The 18,106-nt window shown below is 42.2% G+C and overlaps 1 pseudogene; it reads left to right on the top strand.

The window, feature by feature from the left end:
• Nucleotides 1-453: 453 nt before the first annotated feature.
• LOC111977175 (interleukin-17 receptor C-like) lies at nt 454-17,913 on the top strand (annotated as a pseudogene).
• Nucleotides 17,914-18,106: the final 193 nt, after the last annotated feature.

Genomic DNA, 18,106 nt, shown 5'->3' with positions numbered 1-18,106 from the left:
CTACTGTATGTATGGCATAGAGTACATACTGTACCTGGCATAGCCCATCTCTAACCTACATCTAACCATCTCATTCATACCCCGGCTTAGTCAACAAGCTAACTAACAAACTAAGTCTGTTATGCAAAAGAATAATAAAGTGTGTGTGTGTGTGTGTGTGTGTGTGTGTGTGTGTGTGTGTGTGTGTGTGTGTGTGTGTGTGTGTGTGTGTGTGTGTGTGTGTGTGTGTGTGTGTGTGTGTGTGTGTGTGTGTGTGTGTGTGTGTGTGTGTGTGTGTGTGTGTGTGTGTGTGCCTGTGCCAATGAATTCCTGGGATCAGACCATAAAGCATGAAACAGCTGAAACCTGACAGCCTGCCCTGAGAGTGGCTATGGAACAATGACTGCCTACTTTAGTTATTTACCTCAGTTCACCTCTCATGCCAATCTCAGGTCACTAGTTAATGGTTAAGCTCTTGTGGAGAAAGAAACGCTAACAATGTTTCATTTCAGGCTGATAAGACTCGACCTTAGGGGTTTAGCCTACTGTAACTGAACTTCTGTAAATTCTGTGCCTGCCTGTTAGTGGACTGTGGAAAGCAGCAGAGTCTGTCTAAGCATCATTTTCAGAACCACTGGACTCATGGTTTACTAAAAAAGCAAAATAGCAAGAAATCTAACTGCCAACTCCATGCAGTGCAATTGAGCCACCTTTTCAGGTAAACACACCTCCCCTCTGTCCTCCTCCTGACTGTCACACAGTCACTCTACATTCATAGAATGCCATTTGAGATATTTTCAGGAGATTGGGTGTAGTGTCACAGAGCACCCGCATCACTAGCTAGAGAACTGTCGATCAACCTGATACAGGAGGTGCATGTCCACACAGACAACTGTAAGTCAAATTGAAGTTAACTTTTGAAATTGAAATATTAATTAGTTGCTCTGCATCAATATATGAATTACATACAGTTATTAGTTAGTTCTGTGCTTGAGAAATGTATCTTATTCAATACAGAAATGTAGCCTGCTTAAAGTTTTAGTAGCCTACTTCAGCTTGCAATTTATTAACTTACCCCCCCCTCCCTTCTCCCTCTCAGCCAGGTTGGATCCTGTTAAGCCTACCTCTCCAGCAGCCCAGGATCTTCGGCAGGTCCAGTTTCAGTGCCCAGGAAGAACTCACTGAGAAACACTGTGACTTTGGGGGACTGCCAGTACATGTTGGGTTGTGACAAGTATAATTATCTTGCCTCTAGGTAATGGTGTAGGAATCAGTCTGATCTGTGCAACTACCTTCACTTTTCCGGACAGGGCGCTGGCACAGGAAGGCCTGGACCTTGGACGCAGAAGCGCTGTACGGGGTGTTGTAGTGCCAATGGCTCGCCTGTTCCCATGCACTCACTTTGTCCTTCTGTTACTGCTGCAGCTAAGGTCCCCATCTGCAGGTGCACTAGAGATGATAGATGGCGCACATCGACTCACCTGCGACCAGGTAAAAGAAGGAGCAAATTAACATTAGGCCTGTCAGGTTTTCTTAAATTGTTTATTGATTTTTGTATTATTTAAATTATAAAGCTAATAGTGCAAGTACTGTATTTAGACTACATACTGATAAGGTATAGCTATTGCATAAAAGTATGATTGGTAAGTATCCTTGGGACATCCTTACTCCATTGAAGTTGACATTTAAAATGGTTCAGGTAAGGGTTAAGGGTTAGGTAAGGGTTATAGTTAAGGTCAAGGTAAGGCTAAGGGTTAAGGTTAGGGTTAGGTTTTAGAGTAAGGACGTCCCAAGGATCCCGGATAGCACTGACCAATATGGTGAGTCGGGATGCTATCGGAAACTTTAACATTTGTAACAAGCGTGGTAACTAGCATTTGTTGTTACTCCGCTGTAATTACAGGCTGCAATTACCACCAGTTACATGTTGTTATTACAGTGTAACTAGGAGTTATTACAATTAACTACAATACTTGTTATAGTGTAATTACACTATAACAATAAGGGCCCCTTAAGATGAAGCGTTACCGTGTGGTTGTATAGTTTTAGCATTATGACAATCTACTCAGATTGTTCTCTGATGATGCTGGATGGGGTCATGGAATGTTTTGACCTGTACTTTCCATTAAGTCATATGTTGTGCATGTTGGTGTGATCTGTACTACAACAATGTTTGAATATAACTGCTTATGAGAATCCCACCTGTACCACCCTATTTATTTTGTGTACTCAGGACAGCCTCAGGTCAGCCATATATGTGTGTGCTTGTGTGCTTGGATGTGCATGCGCACACTTGTGTTGCTTTCTTTACCACATGTAAATGAATGCGGACTGTGTATGTGTTTACATGAGTGGGTGGGGGGTGAGCTGTCATATGTGGAGGACACATGCAAAAACCAACCACACAGACAAGCTTTAGTTCACGTGCACGCACCATGCACAGCCATATGTCGTATCTAGCAGGAGGCTGTCAGAAAGAAGTCACAACTAGAGTACCTGCAACTCTCTCTGAGGAAACTAAATTCCTGATCTAGTCTGGGATACAGTGCATTCGGAAAGTATTCAGACCACTTGACTTTTTCAACACTTTGCTACATTACAGCCTTATTCTAAAATGTTTTTTTTCCCTCTTCAATCTACACACAATACCCCATAATGACAAGCAAAAACAGGTTTTTATAAATATTTGAATTAAAAAATAATAATAATACATTTACATAAGTATTCAGACCCTTTACTCAGTACTTTGTTGAAGCATCTTTGGCAGCGATTACAGCCTTGAGCCTTCTTGGGTATGAAGCTACAAGCTTGGCACACCTGTATTTGGGGAGGTTCTCCCATTCCTCTCTGCAGATCCTCTCAAGCTCTGCCAGGTTGGAAGGGGAGCGTCGCTGCACAGCTATTTTCAGGTCTCTCCAGAGATGTTAGATCTGGTTCAAGTCTGAGCTCTGGCTGGGCAACTCAAGGACATTCAGAGACTTGTCCCGAAGCCACTCCTGCGTTGTCTTGGCTGTGTGCTTAGGGTTGTTGTCCTGTTGGAAGATGAACCTTCGCCCCAGTCTGAGGTCCTGTGTGGTCTGGAGCAGGTTTTCATCAAGGATATCTCTGTACTTTGCTCCGTTCATCTTTCCCTTGATCCTGACTAGTCTCCCAGTCCCTGCTGCTGAAAAACACCCCCACAGCATGATGCTGCCACCACCATGCTTCACCGTAGGGATGGTGCCAGGTTTCCTCCAGACGTGACACTTGGCATTCAGGCCAAAGACTTCAATCTTGTTCATCAGACCAGATAATCTTGTTTCTCATGGTCTGAGAGTCCTTTAGGTGCCTTTAGGCAAACTCCAAGTGGACTGTCATGTGCCTTTTATGAAGGAGTGGCTTCCGTCTGGCCACTCTACCATAAAGGCCTGATTGGTGGATGCTGCAGAGATGGTTGTCCTTCTGGAAGGTTCTCCAATCTACACAGAGGAACTCTGGAGCTATGTCAGAGGGACCATCAAGTTTTTTGTCACCTCCCTGACCAAGGCACTTCTCCCCCGATTGCTCAGTTTGGCCGGGCGGCCAGCTCTAGGAAGAATCTCGGTGGTTCTAAACTTCTTCCATTTAAGAATGATGGAGGCCACTGTGTTCTTGGGGACCTTCAATGCTGCAGACATTTTTTGGTACCCTTCCCTAGATCTGTGCCTCGTCACAATCCTGTCTCGGAGCTCTATGGACAATTCCTTCGACCTCTTGGCTTGGTTTTTGCTCTGACATGCACTGTCAACTGCGGAATCTTATATAGACAGGTCTGTGCCTTTCCAAATCATGTCCAATTTTTGAATTTACCACAGTTGGTCTCCAATCAAGTTGTAGAAACATCTCCAGGATGATCAATGGAAACAGGATGCACCTGAGCTCAATTTCGAGTCTCATAGCAAAGGGTCTGAAAGCTTATGTACAGTTGAAGTTGGAAGTTTACATACACTTAGGTTGGAGTCATTAAAACTAATTTTTCAACCACTCCACAAAATTCTTGTTAACAAACTATAGTTTTGGCAAGTCAGTCAGGACATCTACTTTGTGCATGACACAAGTCATTTTTCCAACAATTATTTACAGACAGATTATTTCACTTATAATTCACTGTATCACAATTCCAGTGGGTCAGAAGTTTACATACACTAAGTTGACTGTGCCTTTAAACAGCTTGGAAAATTCCAGAAAATGATGTCATGGCTTTAGAAGCTTCTGATAGGCTAATTGACATCATTTGAGTCAATTGGAGGTGTACCTGTGGATGTATTTCAAGGCCTACCTTCAAATTCAATGCCTCTTTGCTTGACATCATGGGAAAATCAAAAGAAATCAGCCACGACCTCAGAAAAAAAATGGTAGACCTCCACAAGTCTGGTTCATCCTTGGGAGCAAATTCCAAATGCCTGAAGGTACCACGCTCATCTGTACAAACAATAGTACACAAGTATAAACACCATGGGACCACGCAGCCGTCATACTGCTCAGGAAGGAGACGCGTTCTGTCTCCTAGAGATGAACATACTTTGGTGCAAAAAGTGAAAATCAATCCCAGAACAACAGCAAAGGACCTTGTGAAGATGCTGGAGGAAACAGGTACAAAAGTATCTATATCAACAGTAAAACAAGTCCTATATCGACATAACCTGAAAGGCGCTCAGCAAGGAAGAAGCCACTGCTCCAAAACCGCCATAAAAAAGCCAGACTACGATTGCAACTGCACATGGGGACAAAGATCGTACTTTTTGGAGAAATGTCCTCTAATCTGATGAAACAAAAATAGAACTGTTTGGCCATAATGACCATTGTTATGTTTGGAGGAAAAAGGGGGATGCTTGCAAGGCGAAGAACACCATCCCAACCGTGAAGCACGGGGGCAGCATCATGTTGTGGGGATGCTTTGCTGCAGGAGGGACTGGTGCACATCACAAAATAGATGGCATCATGAGGAGTAAAATGATGTGGATATATTGAAGCAACATCTCAAGACATCAGTCAGGAAGTCACAGCTTGGTCGCAAATGGGTCTTCCAAATAGACATTGACCCCAAGCATACTTCCAAAGCAGCTTAAGGACAACAAAGTCAAGGTATTGGAGTGGCCATCACAAAGCCCTGACCTCATTCCTATAGAAAACCTGTGGGAAGAACTGAAAAAGTGTTCGAGCAAGGAGGCCTACAAATCTGACTCAGTTACACCAGCTCTGTCAGGAGGAATGGGCCAAAATTCACCCAACTTATTGTGGCAAGCTTGTGGAAGGCTACCCGAAACGTTTGACCCAAGTTAAACAATTTAAAGGCAATGCTACCAAACACTAATTGAGTGTATGTAAACTTCTGACCCACTGGGAATGTGATGAAAGAAATAAAAGCTGAAATAAATCATTCTCTCCACTATTATTCTGACATTTCACATTCTTAAAGAAAGTGGTGATCCTAGCTGACCTAAGACAGGGAATTTTTACTAGGATAAAATGTCAGGAATTGTGAAAAACTGAGTTTAAATGTATTTGGCTAAGGTGTACATAAACTTCAGACTTCAACTGTAAATAAGGTATTTCGGTTTTCACTTTGTCATTGTGGGGTATTGTGTGTAGATTGATGAGGATTTACATTTTTTTCTAATCCATTTTAGAACAAGGGTTAACATAACAAAATGTGGAAAACGGGAATGGGTCAGCGCTGGTTAAACACTTGATCAGTTTGAGTGAGCAGATTTATGTTTTGATTGACAGATGCGATGTACCTCAGTCTGTACTGTAGCACACACAGACACATCAAAGTTTTAATGCTCATTATGTATTCATGACCAGGCCAGAGCGTGACACCCAATCCTAGGGCTTGAGTGTTCCATCTCCACTGCTGTTGACCATTTCCAAGGATTCGGTTCTGGGAGCAAGGTCATGAGAATTGACCTATAGTGTAGTTGTGTGCAGTTAAACGGAAGAAAATGTGTCACGTATATTAAGTGGAAGTATTACTATGTATTTAAATAATAATTACACAATCAGATGTCAGGTCTGGTATGTTGTAAGAAATCACTCTCTCTCTGCTCTTTCCTTAGGGCCTGACAGACTGCAGTGTAAAAGGTGAGACCATACAAAGCATCATATATAGTCCGTCAAAAGCCAAAATATATTGGAACACTTATCATGACATTGTGATAGGTTAACCCTTCCCGCTTCCTTTGTCTCTATCTCTGTTTCTCTCTCTCTCTCTCTCTCTCTCTCTCTCTCTCTCTCTCTCTTTTTCTCTATTTTTTCTCTCTCTCTCGCTTTCTCTTTCTCTTTATTGGCATGGGAAACATATGTTAACATTGCCAAAGCAAGTGAAGTAGATAATATACAAAAGTGAAATAAACAATAAAAATGAACAGTAAACATTACACTCCAAGAAAGTTTCCAAAGAATAAAGACATTACAATGTCTATATTGTGTATGTATTCAGTGTTGTAACGATGTGCGATGTGCTCTCTCTCTCTCTCTCTCTCTCTCTCTCTTCTCTCTCTCTCTCTCTCTCTCTCTCTCTCTCTGTCTCTGTCTCTCTCCATCGATTTCTCTGTCCCTTCTGCATCTTAGATGTTGCCCTTCCTGGCATGAAGGGTCTTGTGAAAGTTAGCCGGCTGGAGCTCAGCGTGTTCTGCTGTTGCACCAACGGCCAATACTGCAAACCCTGCCTGCGAGTCACGGTCTACTTCACGATCAAAGGTAGCCCTACGGCTGCAACTGTGATGTCTGGATGCTATTCCACAGTCTTTAGTCCATACTCTACCATACCACTATCCCTAACTACACAACTACTTAACTCCAACAGGAAGTCACTGTGCCTGGACAGGAGCAGCCATACCTACAGCAGGATTGTATTGATAGTTGTATGATGTATGATAGTTCTATTGATAGGTTGTTTGATATGTTGTTTGATGTATTGATAGGTTGTATGATGTATTGATAGGTTGTATTGATGTTTGATAGGTTGTATTGATAGGTTGTATTTGTGTATTGATAGGTTGTATTGATAGGTTGTATTGTGTTATTGTAGGTTGTATGTGATGTATTGATAGGTTGTTTAGTATTGATAGGTTGTATTGATAGGTTGTATTGATAGGTTGTATTGATAGGTTGTTTGATAGGTTATTGATGTATTGATAGGTTGTGTATTTGATAGGTTGTATTGATGTATTGATAGGTTGTGATATTGTGATGTATTGATAGGTTGTATTGATAGGTTGTATTGATTGAGGTTTGATGTATTGATGTATTGATAGGTGTATTGATAGGTTTATTGATATGGTTGTATTGATGTATTGATAGGTTGTATTGATATAGGTTGTAAGTAATTGATGTATTGATAGGTTGTATTGATAGGTTGTATTGATGTATTGATAGGTTGTATTGATGTATTGATAGGTTGTATTGATAGGTTGTATTGATAGGTTGTGGGGCTTTTGCAGGTTATTCTTAACTCTTGCTGTTCTCATTTGTTGTTGCTGTTTCTGCTGTTCTCAGCACATTACATGTTGTTGCTGTTTCTGCTGTCACAGATAAACATAAGGACCAGGAAGTGTCTGGTGACTACAGTGACGAAGATGACAGCTCTAACCAGAAGGAATTAAGAGAAGAGAGTCTCTTAGGAATGCCACGCAGCACAACAGGTAATCAAAAAGAGTGTGTCAAAAGAGAGAAAACACACCCAGACACACTCCTTGGGCGTACAAGTCAGTCAAGTAAAATTAATGAAAGTCACTCAATCTAAACTTGTGGTTGACTGTTCATGTGTCTTTTGCACTTTCTCATGGTAAATAACTTGCTTTGTTGTCTCTCCTACTGTGTGTGTGTTCCAGCAGCCTCTGTAACCGTGTGTTACAGCTACCCAAACATTTTGAATCGCTGCAAAGAAGTGACATTTACATTGATCCATTCAGCTCTGGGGGACCAGCACCCTCCCGAGGTACACATTCCCTTTATCGCCTGTCATTAAACTGTTGTCTATTAAAAATGTTAGGGTTATTTTGGGTAACTTTGGGCACTACTAGAGTTGTTTAGTGGACAGAACATATAGCCTAGTATGTAATAGGTTCATGTTTGACTTCTGTAGCTGTGGCTGTCGATATTGTTGGAGCCAGAGCCAGTACAATATGGAAGTCCAGTCATCGTCCACGCATTATATACCTCAGTTACCACCACTATCCCCTCCTTAGAAGATGGTAAGTGGCATTCTTTATACCACAATACCATAGCTGTACTATAAAGATGTTACTGATATGCATACACTACCGGTCAAAAGGTTTAGAACACCTACTCATTCAAGGGTTTTTCTTTATTTTTTACTATTTTCTACATTGTAGAATAATAGTGAAGACATCAAAGCTATGAAATAACACATATGGAATCATGTAGTAACCAAAAAAGTGTTAAACAAATCAAAATATATTTCATATTTGAGATTCTTCCAATAGCCACCCTTTACCTTGATGACAGCTTTCCACACTCTTGGCATTCTCTCAAACAGCTTCACGAGGTAGTCACCTAGAATGCATTTAAATTAACAGGTGTGCCTTCTTAAAAGTTAACTTGAGGAATTTCTCAAGTTAACTCTGGGTCTTCCTTTCCTGTGGCAGTCCTCATGAGAGCCAGTTTCATCATAGCGCTTGATGGTTTTTCGACTGCCCTTGAACAAACTTTCAGAGTTCTTGAAATGTTTCATATTGACTGAGCTTCATGTCTTAAAGTAATGATGGACTGTCGTTTCTCTTTGGTTATTTGAGCTGTTCTTGCCATAATATGGACTTGGTTTTTTACCAAATATGGCTATCTTCTGTATACCACCCCTACCTTGTCACAACACAACTGATTAGCTCAAATGCATTAAGAAGGAAAGAAATTCCTCAAGTTAACTTTTAAGAAGGCACACCTGTTAATTTAAATGCATTCTAGGTGACTACCTCATGAAGCTGTTTGAGAGAATGCCAAGAGTGTACAAAGCTGTCATCAAGGCAAAGGATGGCTATTTGAAGAATCTCAAATTTAAAATATATTTTGATTTGCTTAACACTTTTTTGGTTACTACATGATTCCATATGTGTTATTTCATAGCGTTGATGTCTTCACTATTATTCTACAATGTAGAAAATAGTAAAAATAAAGAAAAACCCTTGAATGGTTAGGTGTTCTAAAACTTTTGACCGGTAGTGTACATTCCTCAGATCATGTATTTTGACTACCCCTCTCTTTCTCTTAGTTTGTTCCCCAGACCTAGATAGTGTTGTGAAAGAATGTGATGGTGAGTCACTGTAATTTGTAATGCAACCCTGCATCCCCATAGTATTATACTGTACCTGCTTTAGTTTAAACCTTTATATCTCTTATTGATTGACATTTGATATACAGCACCAGTCAAAAGTTTGCACACATCTACTCATTCACGTAAAAAAATATATATATATATATTTTCTACATTGTAGAATAATATTGAAGACATCCAAACTATGAAATAACACATATGGAATCATGTAGCAACCCAAAAAGTTTTAAACAAATCCAAATACATTTTAGATTTTAGATTCTTCAAAGTAGCCACCCTTTGCCTTGATGACAGCTTTGCACACTCTTGGCAGTCTCTCATCCAGCTTCACCTGGAAAGCTTTTCCAACAGTCTTGCAGGAGTTCCCACATATGCTGAGCACTTGTTGACTGCTTTTCCTTCACTCTGCAGTCCAACTCATCCCAAACTATCTCAGTTGGGTTGAGGTTGGGTGATTGTGGAGGCCAGGTCATCTGACGCAGCACTCCATCACTCTTGGTCAAATAGCCCTTACGCAGCCTGGAGGTGTGTTTGGTCATTGTCCTGTTGAAAACAAATTATAGTCCCATTAAGCCCAAACCAGATGGGATGGCATATTACTGCAGAATGCTGTGGTAGCCATGCTGGTTAAGTGTACCTTGAATTCTAATTAAATCACAGACAGTGTCACCAGTAAAGCACCCCCACCCTCACACCTCCCACATGCTTCATGGTGGGAACCACACATGCGGAGATCATCCGTTCACCTACTATGCATCTCACAAAGACACGGCGGTTGGAACCAAACATCTCCAATGTGGACTCATCGGACCAGAGGACAGATTTCCATCGGTTTAAGGTCCATGCTTGTGTTTCTTGGCCCAAGCAAGTCTCTTCTTCTTATTGGTGTCATTTAGTAGTGGTTTCTTTGCAGCAATTTGACCATGAAGGCCTGATCCACCCAGTCTCCTCTGAACAGTTGATGTTGAGATGTGTCTGTTATTTGAACTCTGTGAAGCATTTATTTGGGCTGCAATCTGAGGCTGGTAACTCTAATTAACGTATCCTCTGCAGAAGAGATAACTCTGTCTTCCTTTAATGTTTCGGTCTGGTGATGGACTGTCGTTTCTCTTTGCTTATGTGAGCTGTTCTTGCATAATATAGACTTGGTCTTTTACCAAATAGGGCTATCTTCTGTATACCACCCCTACCTTGTCACAACACAACTGATTGGCTCAAACCCATCAAGAAGGAAAGAAATTCCACAAATTAACTTTTAAGAAGACACACTTGTTAATTTAAATGCATTCCAGTTGACTACCACATGAAGCATGTTGAGAGAATACAAAGCTTGTGCAAGGCTGTCATCAAGGCAAAGGGTGGCTACTTTGAAGAATCTCAGATATAAAATATATTTTGATTTGTTTAACACTTTTTGGTTACTACATGATTCCATATGTTTTATTTCATAGTTTTGATGTTTTCACTATTATTCTACAATGTAGAAAATAGTACAAATAAAGAAAAACCTTTGAATGAATAGGTGTGTCCAAACTTTTGACCGGTACTATATGTCTCAGCGCCCAAGCTCAGAGCTGTGATTGATAAGAAGAGAGGTGTGGCTGTGCTCCAACTGGACAGTTCTAACAAGACACCGACCAGTGAGATGGGCATGTGCCAGATGTTCGGGACTGGAGAACCTTGCAGATACCAGAAGTGGGTCAGTATGTATAAAGAAAAGTCACACATTTTTTTACAAGGTCAAGCTGTGACCTCCTTCCTCACTGTCACCTTCTCTTTCTCARGCCCTTTCTTCTTCTTTCAGAGCCAGAGAGAGATGAGCATTCCTTTGAGGTCTATAGCGCCCTGTCTGTGCTTTCAGGTAAACATTGCTTGATTCTTCTGCTGCTCGGAACAACTTGTTTCCAATGCTGAATTGAAGATTCATGATCATTGTAATGCAGGAGTCACTTGTGCACATTCCTTGTATGTTGCTTAACAACAGGTTTGGTGGAAGGGACAGAATCTACGCAGAGAGATCTGCCCCTTCATGAACAACAAAGGTAAGGGGTTCAATTAGATTCCTTCCCTACCGCAGAACTCTTGACTCTGGACTGGAAACATTTGTTATTGTAATACCCAAATGTCTCTCTCAGAGCTTTTCAGAAGAATGTGGGATAACAACGTGTCCTTGTCAGTGGAGGAGGCTCAGACGAACGTGGGGAACGGCACAGTGCTGAGTTGGAACGTGACTGCCCCCTGTCGCCTGGAGGGGGAACTGTGGCTGTGTAGAAGGGGCTCAGCGGGGGGGCATTGCGAGGAGTTGAAGGGCTCCAGGCAGAGGATGCACAAGCACACACATGCCGGGTGGACGCCCACTCTCCACGGACACTGGGTAAGGCCTACCGTGTGAGGTCGACTTACCCTTCACCTTTGACCTTACTGAGGACCTTACTGAACATGACTGTTGAGTTTCTGTTTCTGTTGTTTTTTCAGAAAAGAGGAGAGTTCATCAATGTGAACCCTCATCCTGCTCTGTGTGTCCAGGTAAACACTTCTCCACTGACCTGTGGACAGAGTGCACTGTTTAAATGAAATTGTGAGCCTGTACTTACTCTGAAATGCAGTACTGTAAGTGTTTATGTCTGACACCGCACTTTTTCTTGTTGTCTAGATGAAAGTACAGGGGATGGATACAAAGCTGGATCCCTTGTGTCCATTTGCAAGTATGCATTTCACCCCTGAGGGTCAATATGTTACATTTTATAAGGTTTACCTATAGTTCTAAACTGGTTGTATGCTGTATTTGGCTGTACTAAGTATTGGTTAAATGGTCATCAATTCATTAATGCAACTGACCCACACTCTTAGAAAAAAGGTGTTATCTAGAAACCAAAAGGGTTCATTTGCTGTCCCCATATGAGAACCCTTTGCAGAACCCATTTTGGTTCCAGGTAGAACCCTTTTCACAGAGGGTTCTACCTGGAACCAAAAATGGTTCTCCTGTGGGGAAAGGCGAAGAACCCTTTTGGAACCCTTTTTACTAAGAGTGAAATTTACTGAATTATTAACAGGTTAGYTCTTTGGTTAATCTGTGTCTCTATAATGCGCAGCATAGAGATTAGTGCTAAATTAGCTAAAGAGGATATTTGGCAGAAATAATGGATACAATGATGGATTATGAGGCATTGGTCCACAGCTGTATGTAATCAGACTGACTTCCCCTATAGCACCACGGAACCGATGGCTCCTGACTCTCCTGATAGGGCTGCTACTAATCTGTTTGGCAATACTTGGGGCCTACGTCATACATGGTGCTCTCAAAGGTTAATGATGCAGCTATATATTATCAATATTATTAGCTATCTCTGAAGCTATCTAATCACTAAATGTATTAACTATATATGAATATAATACTACTAGCCTGGGTGCCAGCCTGACATTTTCGAGAGTGTGAATCAAATTTCTCAGATTGGCACTGAGGCTAGGACACTATAGCACACACACCTCATTGTTATTCTTGCACTTTTTATCTCCCCCACAGGATATGTGTGGAGATGGTTGAAAGATGAAGACATAAAAGGTAAGATAAGCCTTTAAAACATTCCCTCACAATTCACTGTCTCCAATTATATCTGAATCCAATTATATTCTTTCTTCATGCTTCAGAAGAATAACCACCCTCTCTCTCTATCCCTTTTTCTCTCTCTCCTTTGATCTCATTCTCTCTGCCGCTCTTCTCTTTCCGTCCTTCCCCCTCTCCCTCTCTTTTCTCTACCTTCTCTCTTGTCTCTCTTGTCTCTCTTGTCTCTCTTGTCTCTCTTGTCTCTCTTGTCTCTCTCTCTCTCTCCCTCTCTTTTCTCTACCTTCTCTTCTTCTTCTCTCTCTCTCTCTCTCTCTCTCTCTCTCTCTCTCTCTCAGGTGCAGTAGGAGGTGGCCACATTGTGTTGCTGTACCCTCCTGACAATGATCAGGCTGTGCTGGGGCTGGTGTGTCGTCTGGGCTTGTCTCTCTCCTCTCTGGGCTTCAGTGTATCTCTAGACCTGTGGAGCCAGGCCGAGCTCAGTGTCCTGGGACCAGTTCCATGGCTCCACTCCCGGCTTGATCGCCTGCAGAGACAGGGGGGGAAAGTGGTGCTGGTGCTGACCCAGGCAGCCTGGGAGAGGGCTGAGGAGTGGGGCAGTCGGGGCAGCCGGGGCTGGGAGAGGGATACTCTCTGGTGGAGGGGGTGTGACGAGGATGGGGAGTCAGGGGTGGGGTGTCGTTCTCCATATTCGGATGTCTTCAGTGCCTCGCTCAGCTGCATTCTAGCGGACTACTTGCAGGGCCGTGCCGGCGAACGCTTCACCCTCGTGCAGTTTGAGTCTGTGCCTCCCGGCGGCTGCCGCCCCCTGCCTGAGCTCTTCAGGGGGCTGCCGCTCTTCAGCCTCCCCTCCCAGAGCCTGGGCTTCCTGACTGAACTTGCTTTGGGGCGAGGTAGGGGGGCAGCATCAGGGCGACGAAGGCGGGCAGGGGGGCTCAGGGCAGCCTCACGGGCACTGGCTGGGGGGCTGAGAGGGTTTGTGGGGGGTTCGGCAATGTTACGACTGGCCGGGCTGCCCCAGGACTGTGTTGGTGCAGGGGTTGAGGATCCCTGGGAGTCTGTGCCGCTGCAGCCGTGTCTCACCACCCCACCGTCCAGCCCTGACACCTGCCCAAGACCAGCGGGATGGACTGGGTCTAAGAGGGCAGGAGAGGCTGGGGAGGAACCAGGGGCCTGTTCCGCAGGATGCTAAATGTGGCACTGACATACTATAATCCGATACTGGACATTAGGGCTTCAGGGGATGGTGGTTTGAAACTGTGTCTCATGTACTTTTGGAGCTACTGTCCAAAGTAGAGCATGAATTGTTAATATTATAAATAATTAACTTTTGTTGTCCTGAAAAACTACTGTCAACTCCAGTTTAGAGATTGCTCAGTTTGGCTGGTCAGCTCTAGAGAGGTTCTTGATGGTTCCAAAGTTCTTCCATTTATGGTTCCAAAGTTCTGTCTTCAGAAAGTATTCAGACCCCTTGAATTTTTCCACCTTTTGTAACGTTACAACTTAAATCTAAAATGAATTACATAAAAACAATTCCTCAACAATCTACAAACAATACCTTATAATGACGAAGCTAAAAACAGGCTTTTAGAAATGTTTGCAAATAAAATAAATACAAGTAAAAAACATACAAAATTATTCAGACCCTTTGCTATGAGACTCGAAACTGAGCTCAGGTGCATCCTGTTTCCATTGATCATCCTTGAGATGTTTCTACAACTTGATTGGAGTCCACCTATAGTAAATTCAATTGATTGGAAATGATTTGGAAATGACACACCTGTCTATATAAGGTTACACAGTTGGCAATGCATGTCAAAGCAAAAACCAAGCCATGAGGTCGAAGGAATTATCCGTAGAGACCCAAGAGAGCATTCTGTCGTGGCACAGATCTGGGGAAGAGTACCAAAACAATTCTGCAGCATTGAAGGGCCCCAAGAACACAGTGGCCTCATTCTTAAATGGAAGAACTTTGGAACCACCAAGAATCTCTAGAGCTGGCCGCCCAGCCAAACGTATTAACCGGGGGAGAAGGGCCTTGGTCAGGAAGGTGTGCAAGAACCCAATGGTCACTCTGACAGAGCTCTAGAGTTTCTCTGTGGAGATGGGAGAACCATCCAGAAGGACAACCATCTCTGCAGCACTCCACCAATCAGGCCTTTATGGTAGAGTGGCCAGATGGAAGACATTCCTCAGTAAAAGGCACATGACAGCCCACTTGGAGTTTGCCAAAAGGCACCTAAAGACTCTCAGACCATGAGAAACAAGATTCACTGGTCTYATGGAACCAAGATTAAACTATTTGGCCTGAATTCCAGGCATCACATCTGGAGGAAAGCTGGCACCATTGCTATGGTGGTGGCAGCATCATGCTGTGGGGATATTTTTCAGTGGCAGGGACTGGGAGACTAGTCAGGATTGAGGGAAAGATGAATGGAGCAAAGTACAGAAAGATCATTGATGAAAACCTGCTGCAGAGCGCTCAGGACCTCAGACTGGGGCAAAGGTTCACCTTCCAACAGGACAACGACCTTAAGCACAAAGCCAAGACAACGCGGGAGTGGCTTCGGGACAAGTCTCTGAATGTCCTTGAGTGGCCCAGCCAGAGCCCGGACTTGAACCCGATCGAACATCTCTGGAGAGACCTGAAAATAGCTGTGCAGCGACGCTCCCCGTCCAACCAGAGCTTGAGAGGATCTGCAGAGAAGAATGGGAGAACCTCCCCAAATACAAGCTTGTAGCTTCATACCCAAGAATGTCTAAAAAACTATTTTTGCTTTGTCATTATGGGGTATTGTGTGTAGAATAATGTGTGTAGATTGATGAGGGAAAAAACTATTTCATCAATTTTAGAATAATAACCTAACCAAATGTAGAAAAAGTCAAGGGGTCTGAATACTTTCCGAAGGCACTGTACATAGTCATTGAACACTGGTCACTTTTATAATGTTTACTTCCTGTTTTACCCATATCATATATACTGTATTCTAATCAAGGCTCACCCTATATAACTACTGCTGTACACACCTTTCCTATTCATATACTGTCTATACTGTTCATACTCTCATACTCATATATATATATATATATATACTGTATATACACAGTACAAGTAAAAATGTTGCACACACTTACTCATTCAAGGGTTTTTCTTAATGTTTTACTATTTCTATATTGTAGAATAATATTGAAGACATCAAAACTATGAAATAAAATGTATGGAATCAAGTAGTAACTATAAAAGTATATATATGTTTATTTCAGATTTTAGATTCTTCAAAATAGCCACCCTTTGCCTTGAGGACAGCTTTGCACACTCTTGGCATTCTCTCAAACAGCTTCATGAGGTAGTCACCTGGAATGCATTTCAGTTAACAGGTGTGTCTTCTTAAAAGTTCATTTGTGGAATTTATTTTCCTCGTAATGCGTTTGAGCCAATCAGTTGTGTTGTGACAAGGTAGGGGTGGTATACAGAAGATAGCCCTATTTGATAAAAGACCAAGTCCATATTATGGCAAGAACAGTTCAAATAAGCAAAGAGAAAGGACAGTCCATCATTTCTACAACACATGAAGGTTAGTCAATCCGGATTTCAAGAACTTTGTTTATTTCAAGCGCAGTCACAAAAACTATCAAGCTCTATGATGAAACTGTTTCTCCACAGGAAAGGAAGAAAGGAAGAGTTTCCAGCCTCAGAAATGGGGAATTAACTGCACCTCAGATTGCAATCCCAATATATGCTTCACAGAGTTCAAGTAACAGGCACATCTCAACATCAGCTGTTCAAACGAGACTGCGTGAATCAGGCCTTCATGGTTGAATTGCTGCAAAGAAACCACTACTAAAGGACACCAATAATAAGAAGAGACATGCTTGGACCAAGAAACACAAGCAATGGACATTAGACCAGTGGAAATCTGTCCTTTGGTCTGATGAGTCCAAATTTGAGATGTTTGGTTCCAACCACCGTGTCTTTGTGAGATGCAGAGTAGGTGAACGGATGATCTCCGCATGTGTGGATCCCACCGTGAAGCATGGAGGAGGAGGTGTGATGGTGTGGGATTGCTTTGCTAGTGACACTGTCTATGATTTATTTAGAATTCAAGGTACACTTAACCAGCATGGCTACCACAGCATTCTGCAGCGATACGCCATCCCATCTGGTTTGGGCTTAGTGGGACTATCATTTGTTTTCAACAGGACAATGACCCAGAACACACCTCCAGAATGTGTAATGGCTATTTGACCAAGAAGGAGAGTGATGGAGTGCTGCATCAGATGACCTGGCCTCCACAATCACCCGACCTTAACCCAATTGAGATGGTTTGGGATGAGTTGGACCGCAGAGTGAAGGAAAAGCAGCCAACAAGTGCTCAGCATATGTGAGAACTCCTTCAAGACTGTTGGAAAAGCATTCCTCATGGAACTGGTTGAGAGACTGCCAAGAGTGTGCAAAGCTGTCATCAAGGCAAAGGGTGGCTACTTTGAAGAATCTAAAATGTATTTGGATTTGTTTTAAATTTTTGGGGTTGCTACATGATTCCATATGTGTTATTTCATAGTTTTGATGTCTTCACTATTATTCTACAATGTAGAAAATAGTAAATATAAAGAAAAACCCTTGAATGAGTAGGTGTGTCCAAACTTTTGACTTGTACTGTATATACATTTACATATTTTTTGAAATCCTTCATTTTTTTGGGGGGGGGGTGGGGATTGTTTTGTGTTGTTAGGTATACTGCACTGTTGAAGGTTGAAACATAAGCATTTTGCTGCACTTGTGATAACATCTGCAAAATATGTATACTGTATGTGACCAATTAAAATGTGATTCGTTTTTGTGTTCATCCCTGAACTGTAAATGGGTGACATTGTTGTACTCAACCATTATCTTCGTTTCAAAATATTATATGGTTAATTTGTAAAGTAATTTGTTTTACTAAGTGGTTTGTTGGTTAATTGTATAACATTTTATGCATTTGTGCGTTCTGTTATGGTGCAGTTCTGTCGTGACTGGGTTATCCATCATCAGCAATAGGTATAAAGTGATTTGCTTCTATTTTCTGTGTAATTTTTTGTACTGTGCGTTTGTTGACTATTTCGATATATATATTTTTTGTAAGTGTTGAATTTTGCAGTTATTCTAATCTTGAATGATTTGCCTGTCTGACAAAGTCTATCAGGGCAATGACCCATTCAACTTCTTTAAAACAAGACACGCCCTTCTTTGTACTCGCGGGTAATGATTGGTT

Source organism: Salvelinus sp. IW2-2015, linkage group LG17 (assembly GCF_002910315.2).
Source record: "Salvelinus sp. IW2-2015 linkage group LG17, ASM291031v2, whole genome shotgun sequence".
NCBI lineage: Eukaryota > Metazoa > Chordata > Actinopteri > Salmoniformes > Salmonidae > Salvelinus > Salvelinus sp. IW2-2015.
Note: the sequence above shows the minus strand (reverse complement) of the source record. Positions and strands in the feature narration are given on the sequence as shown.